At 45.0% G+C, this 14,171-nt stretch overlaps 1 protein-coding gene across 4 annotated transcripts in view; it reads left to right on the top strand.

Moving 5' to 3' along the window:
* Positions 1–14,171, top strand: part of ADARB2 (adenosine deaminase RNA specific B2 (inactive)) — a 531,551-nt gene that overhangs the window by 481,475 nt on the left and 35,905 nt on the right. The window lies entirely within an intron of this gene.

Raw genomic sequence — 14,171 nt, 5'->3', positions numbered from 1 at the left:
GCTGGATGGGGTTCTCTGTAAGTGGATCCTCTGGGGTGGCTGGATGGGGTTCTCTGTAAGTGGATCCTCTGGGGTGGCTGGATGGGGTTCTCTGTAAGTGGATCCTCTGGGGTGGCTGGATGGGGTTCTCTGTAAGTGGATCCTCTGGGGTGGCTGGATGGGGTTCTCTGTAAGTGGATCCTCTGGGGTGGCTGGATGGGGTTCTCTGTAAGTGGATCCTCTGGGGTGGCTGGATGGGGTTCTCTGTAAGTGGATCCTCTGGGGTGGCTGGATAGGGTTCTCTGTAAGTGGATCCTCTGGGGTGGCTGGATAGGGTTCTCTGTAAGTGGATCCTCTGGGGTGGCTGGATAGGGTTCTCTGTAAGTGGATCCTCTGGGGTGGCTGGATAGGGTTCTCTGTAAGTGAATTTGGGTAGCATTTCCACACCCTTTGGAAATTAAATGAGAGAATCCCGTCAAACTGGGAATGAAGAAAAGGAAGCCTGTTCAACAACAGGGACTTTTAAAGGAACTTCCTGCAGGAGGGAGAGAGAGGCAGGGGTGGCCAGAGTACCTGAGAAGTGGACACAGCCCTCCCCAGAGGGAAGGGAGCCCAGTGTGGCCCCACAAGATCACACAGGGCACCCCCCACTACCAGGCCAACTCAGGAACAGAGAGACAGAAAAACCACCAGGAGTGGCTTCATTTTCACCGGACATATTCAGCAAGCCAGAGCTACATGATACCAGCTCACCCTATAAAACTGTGAAATCTGGTGTACTGCACAGCTATTGGGAATTTTGTGAAATCTGGTCCATTGGACAGCTACTGGGAATTATCTTTCCATTCTTTTTTAAAGGGTTGGCATCGTAAAGACCCAACTAGGAACCCTCAGAATCGAGAGGAAAAGTCCTGCCAAATGCCTGGGGTTGGGCTAATTTATCCAGCCTCTTCCTTGGCTAATGTGTCCCTGGTGGGAGTTGGGATAGGGCTGAGTGAGAACAGCAGGAGCCTTGTCCACGCCTGAGACCCCGTGTCTCCCCAGGAGACAGTTCTAGTCCATTGGGCCTCCCACGTCTCTGTACATCGATCACCAACTGCAGCCTCTCCAGCCAGCCCTCACTTCCAACTGCAGTGTCTGTGCTTTAGAAAAACAAATACATTCTCCGAGGCACCCTGAGGTTCACTTCCAGACACACAACTCTTTTATTTCATGGTGCTTTTAAGAAGTGGCAGGTGCTGGTAGGAGAAAAAATAAAGCATTTTTCTCACATTTTTGCAGCAGATATGCCAGGCAAAACTGAGAAACTCCTGCCTGTGCTGTGCCTCTACATTGGGCTGGTGCCGCTCCTCTGCTCTCCTATGTGGAGGGCGTGGAGAAGGAAGGTACCTGGTGAACTCTCCTGTAACAGGGACTCGTCTGCCAAAGTCACTCAGTAAAGGCAGGAGAACTCAAGTTCCTGCTGTTCTCTGCTCGGAAGGACCCTTCAGAGAGCAGGCTCTGCATCCTTCGAACTGCCTGAGGAAGGCAGATACCTTCAGGAACAACTCCTGCCATTTCCCCTGCAGAGAGATGCTTTAAGCTCCTTTACAATAAGGGGCAGAGGCCTCCACGTTGCTAACTCAGGCGGTGTATTTCTTTGTTACCCTTTAAAGAGGGTTGGACCATGGATAAGGGGATGCAAGTGGCCAGATTTTCCTGTGAGGGGCTCCTCCAGGGCTAACCAAGGGCAGTGTCACTGGTGACAAGCCCCCAGAGGAAAGGCTGGCGGCGGGAGCTGGACACCTCCAGTTTGCACTGTTCCCAGAGGTCTGCAGCTGGCACTGCCTCCCTCCTATGGATTAACCCTGCAGAAACCCAGCAGCACTTCCCCTCCAATTCAGAGGCCCACACTCCCAAAAGAAGCCCAGTGAATGAAGGAGGCCCTAAGGGCCATGATGTTACTCTCACAAATGCAGCGGCCCCAGAGTGCAGAGAGCTCAGTCCCCTCCACCAAGACCTTTGCTGGGGGCCAGAGGAGCTCATCTGAAACCGAAGGAGACTCTGGACAGAGGTCTCAGTCTTCTCCAGTGCTCTCTGCCTCTGACCCCTTCTGGACCTGCCGTGTCTCCTCTCACCAGCACAGTGCTTGGTCCTGGTCACTTCAGCTCATCCCTTCCTCAATCTCCCATTTGGCCTGCATCGAGCTATTGTGCATCTCCACAGCGGCCATGCCTGCTAACCTCTCTCTCAACTGTGCCAGACTTCTCCTCTTTCTCACACATATATACCCATACATACACAAACACACATAAGCACATGTGCACACAAAAACATAAGTACACACGCACATACATAAGCACGCATGTGCACATACATGTACATAAGCATATGTGCACACATGAACATGCATACATAAGCACATATGTGCACACATACGCACATGTGCACAGACATAAGCACATGTGTACGCACACGTACATAAGCACGTGTGCACACAAACGTACATAAGCACATCTGCACATACAGATACATAAGCACGTGTGCACACACAAACATACATAAGTACATGTGCACAAACACATACATAAGCATATGTGCACACACAAGCACATGACAGGTATCTGATGCATCTATAAATATAACTATGACGTGATTAAGTCAAAGAGAAGTTTCTTGCCCAGGATTGTTCCCCCTTCTTTTAAAAATGAAGGAACACAGAGTACAGCATAAGAAAAAATTTCTGTAGATAGGTTTAAATAATCATTATGGTAAGTGTCATGTAACGAAAGGCCCAGGAGAGAGGCGAGTCTGACTTGGGGATTCTAGGAGCACACTTCTGACTCTCTGGTGGCTGCTGAGTAGCTGCCTCCCAGCAGCAACCTGCTCCAACAGCTCAGCAGGAGCAGGGGTTCCCTGAGCCCCAACCACCGGAGGCCCAGGCTCAGGGGCTCCAAGTCTTAGACACAACACGAGGGCCCTGGAGTTGCCATCAAGCCCCACTTTCCTGAGATGCATGTGGCTCAAGAAATTCTAGATGTCCCCATTTTATTTTTCCCCTCAAAAACATCTGTCTAGATAGATCATAAATTCCCCATTCCTGGAGGCCTTAGACATGGTATCAGTGCCAACTGGTCTCAGGTATTTTGGGGGCTGTGTCACCTGCTAGCTTCAGAAGGCATTCATTCAAGTTTGTTGTTTCTAGCTCTAGCTTATCTATCAGGGTCCCAGGCCGGTGTTTACCAGTGCAGCTCACCTCATGCACTCTGGCCAAGATTCTGATACATTTGGGGCAGAGAGTTATCTAAGACTCTAGTTTTCTGAGCACAGGTCGGGTTTTGAGCCACGAGGTTTGAACTCCTTAAAGTTCAAAGTCCTCAGACTGGGCATTTGTTTCCTTGCTTGCTTTGTAGAAAGGGCTTGGAGGCATAGACGGCCTGGTAGCCCGTCTGTGTGCAGAGGCCAGGCAGAGCTTATGGCCAGACTCCCCGCTCTGTGGCGTCATGGGCAGGAAGGAAAAGTGTTTGTGGTGCATCGCGTGTGACCGAGGGGAAAGTTGCTTTCGCGACAGAGACCGCAGACTCAGTCTTCAATGTCATGCGACCCAGGGCTACTCCATTCATCTAAGGTGACTCAAAACTGCCACATCTGTGGCTTTCCCCTGGACCTAGAAGGGCCAGGTCAGTTAAGGTAGGGACAAATGCCTGAAAGACATTTATTCCCACAGCCAGGAGAACATGCTGCGTGTGTCTATGTTAGAGTCAGGATTCCAATGACTGCTCTTAGCACAGACTCACAGAGGGTGACGGGTCCCTTAGTGGCCCTAGGAGGCCTGGGATAGAACTCAGGCAGTTCTGAAAGAGCCCAGATGGAGCAGAAGATGAGGATCTCTGTACTTCACTGTGGTTGAGCAGCTCCTCTCCTCCCAACCCACCAATGACCTGCCTGCAAATCCCACCAATGACCTGCCTGCAAATTCTTTCTTGGCATGGTTTTTAAATAACCTGGTAAACTCAGTTCTTACAGCCATTTTCTGAGAACTTAGCAGCTTAAATTCTCCAGTCTGTGTCCAGAAAATGCCAAGAAAAATAGATTATGTCATATACTTACCTACAAGTTCATGCTATGAGCCTAGTACATTTGTTCTAAGCCAATTCCATTCAACGATTAGAAAGGTAGTTCAAGAGATTTAACCAAAATCCCATAGGAAGTCAGGGAATATAAAATACAGTTCCTTAAATTCCTGTCTTCAGATTTTCCCACAGAGTTACAGAAATATGCAAAATATGATAATATCTGTGCATTGTAGGATAATGAATTTTAATGGTGTTATAATCCAGCGTCATCACTATCATCATCATCATCAATCAAATAAGGCAAAGTGCACCCACATGGCCACATGGTAACCACTGTGGATATGATTATTACAAGGAATACTGGGTTGCTTCACAGGCAGACTTTCTGGGATATGCCTTTTGAAGACAGTTTGAAAATCTAAAATTTATTTGGTGTATAAAAATATTTTCTTCTTTTCTCATGCCTGTGATTTGTTTCATTTTTGGTGCTCTCTCTCCCCCTTGTGATTGTAGCAACCATGCAATGCTTTTTAGATAAATCTTTAGCTCCCCAGGGGACAAACCTCTTGATGTTTGTCTCCAACTCCTTTTGATTCTCCCCTAAAAATAAAAGATTCACTTGAACAATTTTCTAAAGCACATCCTCATTTAGAAATGAGGATCTAGGGGGAGGAGCCAAGATGGCCAAATAGGAACAGCTCTGGTCTACAGTTTCCAGTGTGAGCGACACAGAAGATGGGTGATTTCTGCATTTCCAACTGAGGTACCGGGTTCATCTCACTGGGGAGTGCCAGACAGTGGATGCAGGACAGTAGCTGCAGCGCACCATGCACGAGCCAAAGCAGGGCAAGGCATCGCCTCACCTGGGAAGTGCAAGGGGTAGGGAGTTCCCTTTCCTAGTCAAAGAAAGGGGTGACAGACGGCACCTGGAAAATCGGGTCACTCCCACCCTAATACTGTGCTTTTCCAACAGGCTTAAAAAACGGCACACCAGGAGATTATATCCCGCACCTGGCTCGGAGGGTCCTAAGCCCACGGAGTCTTGCTGATTGCTAGCACAGCAGTCCAAGATCAAACTGCAAGGCAGCAGTGAGGCTGGGGGAGGGGCACCCGCCATTGCCCAGTTAGTTGTTTGTTTGATTAGGTAAACAAAGCAGCCGGGAAGCTCGAACTGGGTGGAGCCCACCACAGGTCAAGGAGGCCTGCCTGCCTCTGTAGGCTCCACATCTAGGGGCAGGGCACAGACAAACAAAAAGACAGCAGAAACCTCTGCAGACTTAAATGTCCCTGTCTGACAGCTTTGAAGAGAGTAGTGGTTCTCCCGCATGCAGCCTGAGATCTGAGAACAGGCAGACTGCCTCCTCAAGTGGGTCCCTGACCCCTGAGTAGCCTAACTGGGAGGCACCCCCAGTAGGGGTGGACTGACACCTCACACGGCCAGGTACCCCTCTGAGACAAAACTTCCAGAGGAACGATCAGGCAGCAGCATTTGCAGTTCACCAAAATCCACTGTTCTGCAGCCACTGATGCTGATACCCAGGCAAACAGGGTGTGGAGTGGACCTCTAGCAAACTCCAACAGACTTGCAGCTGAGGGTCCTGTCTGTTAGAAGGAAAACTAACAAACAGAAAGGACATCCACACCAAAAACCCATCTGTATGTCACCATCATCAAAGACCAAAGGTAGATAAAACCACAAAGATGGGAAAAAAACAGAGCAGAAAAACTGGAAACTCTAAAAATCAGAGCACCTCTCCTCCTCCAAAGCAACGCAGCTCCTCACCAGCAATGGAACAAAGCTGGATGGAGAATGACTTTGACGAGTTGAGAAAAGAACGCTTCAGAGGATCAGACTACTCCGAGCTACAGGAGGAAATTCGAACCAGTGACAAAGAAGTTAAAAGCTTTGAAAAAAAATTAGACGAATAGATAACTAGAAAAACCAATGCAGAGAAGTCCTTAAAGGACCTGATGGAGCTGAAAACCAAGGCATGAGAGCTACATGACGAATGCAGAAGCCTCAGTAGCCGATGCGATCAACTGGAAGAAAGGGTATCAGTGATGGAAGATGAAATGAATGAAATGAAGCGAGAAGGGAAGTTTAGAGAAAAAATAATAAAAAGAAACAAACAAAGGCTCCAAGAAATATGGGACTATGTGAAAAGACCAAATCTACATCTGATTGGTGTACCTGAAAGTGATGGGGAGAATGGAACCAAGTTGGAAAACACTCTACAGGATATTATCCAGGAGAACTTCCCCAATCTAGCAAGGCAGGCCAACATTCAGATTCAGGAAATACAGAGAACACCACAAAGATACTCCTCGAGAAGAGCAACTCCAAGACACATAATTGTCAGATTCACCAAAGTTGAAATGAAGGAAAAAATGTTAAGGGCAGCCAGAGAGAAAGGTCGGGTTACCCACAAAGGGAAGCCCATCAGACTAACGGCTGATCTCTCTGCAGAAACTCTACAAGCCAGAAGAGAGTGAGGACCAATATTCAACATTCTTCAAGAAAAGAATTTTCAACCCAGAATTTCATATCCAGCCAAACGAAACTTCATAAGTGAAGGAGAAATAAAATACTTTAGAGACAAGCAAATGCTGAGAGATTTTGTCACCACCAGGCCTGCCCTAAAAGAGCTCCTGAAGGAAGCACTAAACATGGAAAGGAACAACTGGTACCAGCCACTGCAAAAACATGCCAAATTGTAAAGACCATCAAGGCTAGGAAGAAACTGCATCAACTAATGAGCAAAATAACCAGTTAACATAATGACAGGATCAAATTCACACATAACAATATTTATTAACTTTAAATGTAAATGGGATAGATGTTCCAATTAAAAGACACAGACTGGCAAATTGGATAAAGAGTCAAGAACCATCAGTGTGCTGTATTCAGGAAACCCATCTCATGTGCAGAGACACACATAGGCTCAAAATAAAGGGATGGAGGAAGATCTACCAAGCAAATGGAAAACAACAAAAGGCAGGAGTTGCAATCCTAGTCTCTGATAAAACAGACTTTAAACCAACAAAGATCAAAAGAGACAAAGAAGGCCATTACATAATGCTAAAGGGATCAATTCAACAAGAAGAGCTAACTATTCTAAATATATATACACCCAATACAGGAGCACCCAGATTCATAAAGCAAGTCCTTAGTGACCTGCAAAGAGACTTAAACTCCCACACAATAATAAGGGGAGACTTTAACACCCCCCGTCAACATTAGACAGATCAATGAGACAGAAAGTTAACAAGGATAACCAGGAATTGAACTCAGGTCTGCACCAAGCAGACCTAATAGACATCTACAGAACTCTCCACCCCAAATCAACAGAATATACATTCTTTTCAGCACCACACCACACCCACCTACTCCAAAATTGACCACATAGTTGGAAGTAAAGCACTCCTCAGCAAATGTAAAAGGACAGAAATTATAACAAACTGTCTCTCAGACCACACTGCAATCAAACTAGAACTCAGGATTAAGAAACTCACTCAAAACCACTCAACTACATGGAAACTGAACAACCTGCTCCTGAATGACTACTGGGTAAATAATGAAATGAAGGCAGAAATAAAGATGTTCTTTGAAACCAATGAGAACAAAGACACAACATACCAGAATCTCTGGGACACATTCAAAGCAGTGTGTAGAGGGAAATTTATAGCACTAAATGCCCACAAGAGAAAGCAGGAAAGATCTAAAACTGACACCCTAACATCACAATTAAAAGAACTAGAAAAGCAAGAGCAAACACATTCAAAAGCTAGCAGAAGGCAAGAAATAATTAAGATCAGAGCAGAACTGAAGGAAATAGAGACACAAAAAACCCTTCAAAAAATTAATGAATCCAGGAGCTGGTTTTTTGAAAAGATCAACAAAATTGATAGACCGTTAGCAAGACTAATAAAGAAGAAAAGAGAGAAGAATCAAATAGATGCAATAAAAAATGATAAAGGGGATATAACCTCCAATCCCACAGAAATACAAACTACCATCAGAGAATACTATAAACACCTCTATGCAAATAAACTAGAAAATCTAGAAGAAATGGATAAACTCCTCGACACATACACTCTCCCAAGACTAAACCAGGAAGAAGTTGAATCTCTGAATAGACCAATAACAGGCTCTGAAATTGAGGCAATAATCAATAGCTTACCAACCAAAAAAAGTCCAGGGCCAGATGGATTCACAGCCGAGTTCTACCAGAGGTACAAGGAGGAGCTGGTACCATTCTTTCTGAAACTATTCCAATCAATAGAAAAAGAGGGAATCCTCCCTAACTCATTTTATGAGGCCAGCATCATCCTGATACCAAAGCCTGGCAGAGACACAACAAAACAAGGGAATTTTAGACCAATATCCTTGATGAACACTGATGCAAAAATCCTCAATAAAATACTGGCAAACCAAATCCAGCAGCACATCAAAAAGCTTATCCACCATGATCATGTGGACTTCATCCCTGGGATGCAAGGCTGGTTCAACATACGCAAATCAATAAATGTAATCCAGCATATAAACAGAACCAAAGACAGAAACCACATGATTACCTCAATAGATGCAGAAAAGGCCTTTGACAAAATTCAACAACGCTTCATGATAAAAACTCTCAATAAATTAGGTATTGATGGGACGTATCTCAAAATAATAAGAGCTATCTATGACAAACCCACAGCCAATATCATACTGAATGGACAAAAACTGGAAGCATTCCCTTTGAAAATGGGCACAAGACAGGGATGCCCTCTCTCACCACTCCTATTCAACATAGTGTTGGAAGTTCTGGCCAGGGCAATCAGGCAGGAGAAGGAAATAAAGGGTATTCAATTAGGAAAAGAGGAAGTCAAATTGTCCCTGTTTGCAGATGACATGATTGCATATTTAGAAAATCCCATTGTCTCAGCCCAAAATCTCCTCAAGCTGATAAGCAACTACAGCAAAGCCTCAGGATACAAAATCAATGTGCAAAAATCACAAGCATTCTTCTACACCAATAACAGACAGAGAGCCAAATCATAAGTGAACTCCCATTCACAATTGCTTCAAAGAGAATAAAATACCTAGGAATCCAACTTATAAAGGATGTGAAGGACCTCTTCAAGGAGAACTACAAACCACTGCTCAATGAAATAAAAGAGGATACAAACAAATGGAAGAACATTCCATGCTCATGGGTTGGAAGAATCAATATTGTGAAAATGGCCATACTGCCCAAGGTAATTTATAGATTCAATGCCATCCTGATCAAGCTACCAATGACTTTCTTCACAGAATTAGAAAAAACTAAAGTTCATATGGAACCAAAAAAGAGCCCACATCGCCAAGTCAATCCTAAGACAAAAGAACAAAGCTGGAGGCATCACGCTACCTGACTTCAAACTATACTACAAGGCTACAGTAACCAAAACAGCATGGTACTGGTACCAAAACAGAGATATAGACCAATGGAACAGAACAGAGCCCTCAGAAATAATGCCACATATATACAATTATCTCATCTTTGACAAACCTGACAAAAACCAGCAATGGGGAAAGGATTCCCTATTTAATGGTGCTGGGAAAACTGGCTAGCTATATGTAAAAAGCTGAAACTGGATCCTTTCCTTACACCTTACACAAAAATTAATTCAAGATGGATTAAAGACTTACACGTTAGACCTAAAACCATAAAAACCCTAGAAGAAAACCTAGTAAATACCATTCAGGACATAGGCATGGGCAAGGACTTCATGTCTAAAACACCAAAAGCAATGGCAACAAAAGTCAAAATTGACAAATGGGATCTAATTAAACTAAAGAGCTTCTGTACAGCAAAAGAAACTACCATCAGAGTGAACAGGCAATCTACAGAATGGGAGAAAACTTTTGCAATCTACTCATCTGACAAAGGGCTAATATCCAGAATCTACAATGAACTCAAACAGATTTACAGGAAAAAAACAACCCCATCAAAAAGTAGGTGAAGGATATGAACAAACACTTCTCAAAATAAGACATTTATGCAGCCAAAAGACACATGAAAAAATGCTCATCATCACTGGCCATCAGAGAAATGCAAATCAAAACCACAATGAGATACCATCTCACACCAGTTAGAATGGCGATCATTAAAAACTCAGGAAACCACAGGTGCTGGAGAGGATGTGGAGAAATAGGAACACTTTTACACTGCTGGTGGGACTGTAAACTGTTCAACCATTGTGGAAGTCAGTGTGGCGATTCCTCAGGGATCTAGAACTAGAAATACCATTTGACCCAGCCATCCCATTACTGGGTATATACCCAAAGGACTATAAATCATGCTGCTATAAAGACACATGCACACATATGTTTATTGCAGCACTATTCACAATAGCAAAGACTTGGAACCAACCCAAATGTCCAACAACGATAGACTGGATTAAGAAAATGTGGCACATATACACCATGGAATACTATGCAGCCATAAAAAATGATGAGTTCACGTCCTTTGTAGGGACATGGATGAAACTGGAAACCATCATTCTCAGCAAACTATCACAAGGACAAAAAACCAAACACCGCATGTTCTCACTCATAGGTGGGAATTGAACAATGAGAACACATGGACACAGGAAGGGGAACATCACACACCAGGGACTGTTGTGGGGTGGGGGGAGGGGGGAGGGACAGCATTAGGAGATATACCTAATGCTAAATGACGAGTTACTGTGTGCAGCACACCAACATGGCACATGTATACATAGGTAACAAACCTGCAGGTTGTGCACATGTACCCTAAAACTTAAAGTATAATAATAAAATTTAAAAAAAAAAGAAATGAGGATCTAAAAACTATCCTTATTTACCTTGATATTGACCTCAAAAGACAAGGGTTTTATCTAGGGTTTTATATAGGTTAATAGGCACTGTAATGAAGAGTCTGATGACTTGGACTGTCAGAATTGGACCAGAATGTTTGGATGGATTTGGGAGCATCTATGTAGACAAAGCAGTCAGGAGTTTGAGGTCCTACGCTTTCACTGTCTCAGGCACACTCTAAATCCACTATAGATCATTTAGGGCCAGCTCCCTGCAATTGCTGGTTGGATTGGCATTTTTTTCAGCCTTAAGTGGCATCTTCAACTCCTTCCTACCTCTCACAATTAGCCAGGAAAGAGCCAGAGGAAATGGGCTCTGCAGGATCACCGACATTCAAGCCACCCTGGGGCTGCTCAAACTCATCAGAGAGCCTGTGGAGAAGGCAGCCCAAGACTGAACACCTCCAAAAATAAACACTCAGCAGCATCTCATGCACCTGGCTCCTCAGGCAAAATTAGCCTAACTTGAAAGCTTTGGGTTAACTCCTAGGAACTAGTTGTTAATTAAAGCCAGGCCTCCCTGTTGTCATGGCGTTAACAGGCTATCAAGTGTACTTCATGGAAAGTTAGTTGTGCAGTAGCAACTGGTAAAAATTTAGAAAGGCCTTACAATATAATAGGCAACTTTCAAGATCTCGAAAAATACCACAATATTTGAAATGTTGGGAGAATATAAGAATACTATAATTAACAGAAATGGAGGGACAGCAACAACCACATTCCCTGAGAAAATATCCCCCAAATGGAAGAGTAAAGTCCCTAATATTGTGGTAATGTTGTGGAAACTGTTAGGTGTGATGGCTCCTCCATGCTTTCAATGTTGCCTTCCACAGAAAGTTGATGTTCATAAAGACCCCACCTGCAAAAAGTCAGTTTAAACCAAGTGTTTTGAGTCATACGAACTATTTTATGTTCAATTTATCATCACCACCACCACCACCACCACCATCACCACCATCATCACCACTATCATCACCATCACCATCATCACCATCACCATCATCACCACCACCACCACCACACCACCATCACCACCATCACCACCACCACCACCATCACCATCATCACCACCATCACCACCATCACCACCACCATCACCACCACCACCATCATCACCATCACCATCATCACCACCACCACCACCACCACCATCACCATCATCATCACCATCACCATCATCACCACCATCACCACATCACCACCATCACCACCATCATCACCACCATCATCATCACCACCACCATCATCACCACCACCATCACCACCATCACCACCATCACCACCATCACCATCACCACCATCACCATCACCACCACCATCACCACCACCACCATCACCATCATCACCACCACCATCACCACCATCATCACCATCATCATCACCATTGCCATCATTATTTTCACCATCATCACACCATCATCACCACCACCACCATCACCACCATCATCACCATCACCATCATCACCACCGTCATCACCACCACCATCACCATCATCACCATCATCACCATCACCATCACCACCATCACCACCACCACCATCATCACCATCATCACCACCACCAGCACCATCACCACCATCACCACCACCATCACCACCACCATCACCACCATCATCACCATCACCATCACCACCATCACCACCACCACCATCACCACCATCATCATCACCATCACTATCATCATCACCACCACCACCACCACCATCACCACCACCATCATCACCACCACCACCACCATCACCACCATCACCATCATCATCACCATTGCCATCATTATTTTCACCATCATCACACCATCATATCACCATCTCCACCACCACCATCATCACCATCATCTTCCCCATCACCTCCATTATCACCATCACCACCACCATTATCATCACCATCACCATTAAAGCTGCAAAGAAAAGATCTGTGCTTTATCTGGGGAAGGGCTGGGCCTTTATTTGCTGTGCCTGCCCAGGCTCAATACCTCTCCTTGGCTCTTTTTTCCATGAATGACTCAAAGACTGGTCCAAATTTTATCTCATCGAGTAACTAGTTGGTTACAAAGTGAAAAGCCACCTGAAGCCTCTCAAAGGGTTTTTTCTCCAAAGAATGCAGCGATCTTTCTTCCCAAAGCATCGCCTTAGGTACTACGAATGTATAGTGAAAGAATGTCAGTTCTCAGAGACAATTAGAAAATACACTGGAAATTACTTGCGATCTTTAGGAGAAAGTTCCTATATAAACCCAAGCATTAGTTACCATTCAGCACTGTATTAGTCCATTCTCGCATTGCTCTAGAGAAACATCTGAGACTGGGTAATTTATAAAGAAACGAGGTTTAATTGGCTCAAGGTTCCACAGGCTGTACAGGATGCATGATACTGGCATCTGCTTGGCTTCTGGGGAGGCCTCAGGAAGCTCACAATCATGGCAGAAGGTGACATGGCCAGAGCAGGAGTGAGAGGGCGGGGGAGATGCCACACGCTTTTAAATAACCAGATCCGATGAGAACAATTCACTGCCACGAGGACAGCACCAAGGGGACGGTAGTAAACTGGGCATGGGAAATCCGCCCCATGATCCAGTCATCTCCCACCAAATTCCACCTCCGACACTGGGGATTACATGTCAACATGGATTTCAGTGGGGACACAGATCCCAGCCATATCAAGCACTGTCAGTGGGGGAAAGTGAGGGGGAAATTCCATTTCCACAGCTTCTAAAACTTCAATAGGAACTTTCTAAAGAAAGCATTTAATATTCACTTATGTTATCACATGTATGTAAATGATAGAACCACTATACTATTTTATATATAATTCAAATGCAAAGCAGTGGGCCACTTCCACATCACAATATAATCCAGATTTAACGTACAAGATTTTGGCTGGGTGCAGTGGCTCAGGCCTGTAATCCCAGCACTCTGGGAGGCTGAGGTGGGTGGATCACCTGAGGTCAGGAGTTCAAGACCAGCCTGGCCAACATGGCAAAACCCCATCTCTACTGAAAATACAAAAATTAGCTGGGTGTGGTGGCGTGCGCCTGTAATCCCAGCTACTCAGGAGGCTGAGGCGGGAGAATCTCTTGAATCTGGGTGGTGGAGGTTGCAGTGAGCCGAGATTGCACCACTGCACTCCAGACTTCCCCCTACCTTGGCCTGATGCCCCGAGACCTCCCCCAACCTCAGTCTGATGCCCCAAGACCTCCCCCAACCTCAGCCAAGCAGATGGCTCCATCTCAAAACAAAACAAAAACATATAAAATTTTTCCAAAGAAAGAAAAACA

This window comes from Symphalangus syndactylus, chromosome 10, assembly GCF_028878055.3.
Source record: "Symphalangus syndactylus isolate Jambi chromosome 10, NHGRI_mSymSyn1-v2.1_pri, whole genome shotgun sequence".
Taxonomy (NCBI): Eukaryota; Metazoa; Chordata; class Mammalia; order Primates; family Hylobatidae; genus Symphalangus; species Symphalangus syndactylus.
The sequence above is the reverse complement of the archived record's forward strand: the minus strand, read 5'-3'. Positions and strand labels throughout refer to the sequence as shown.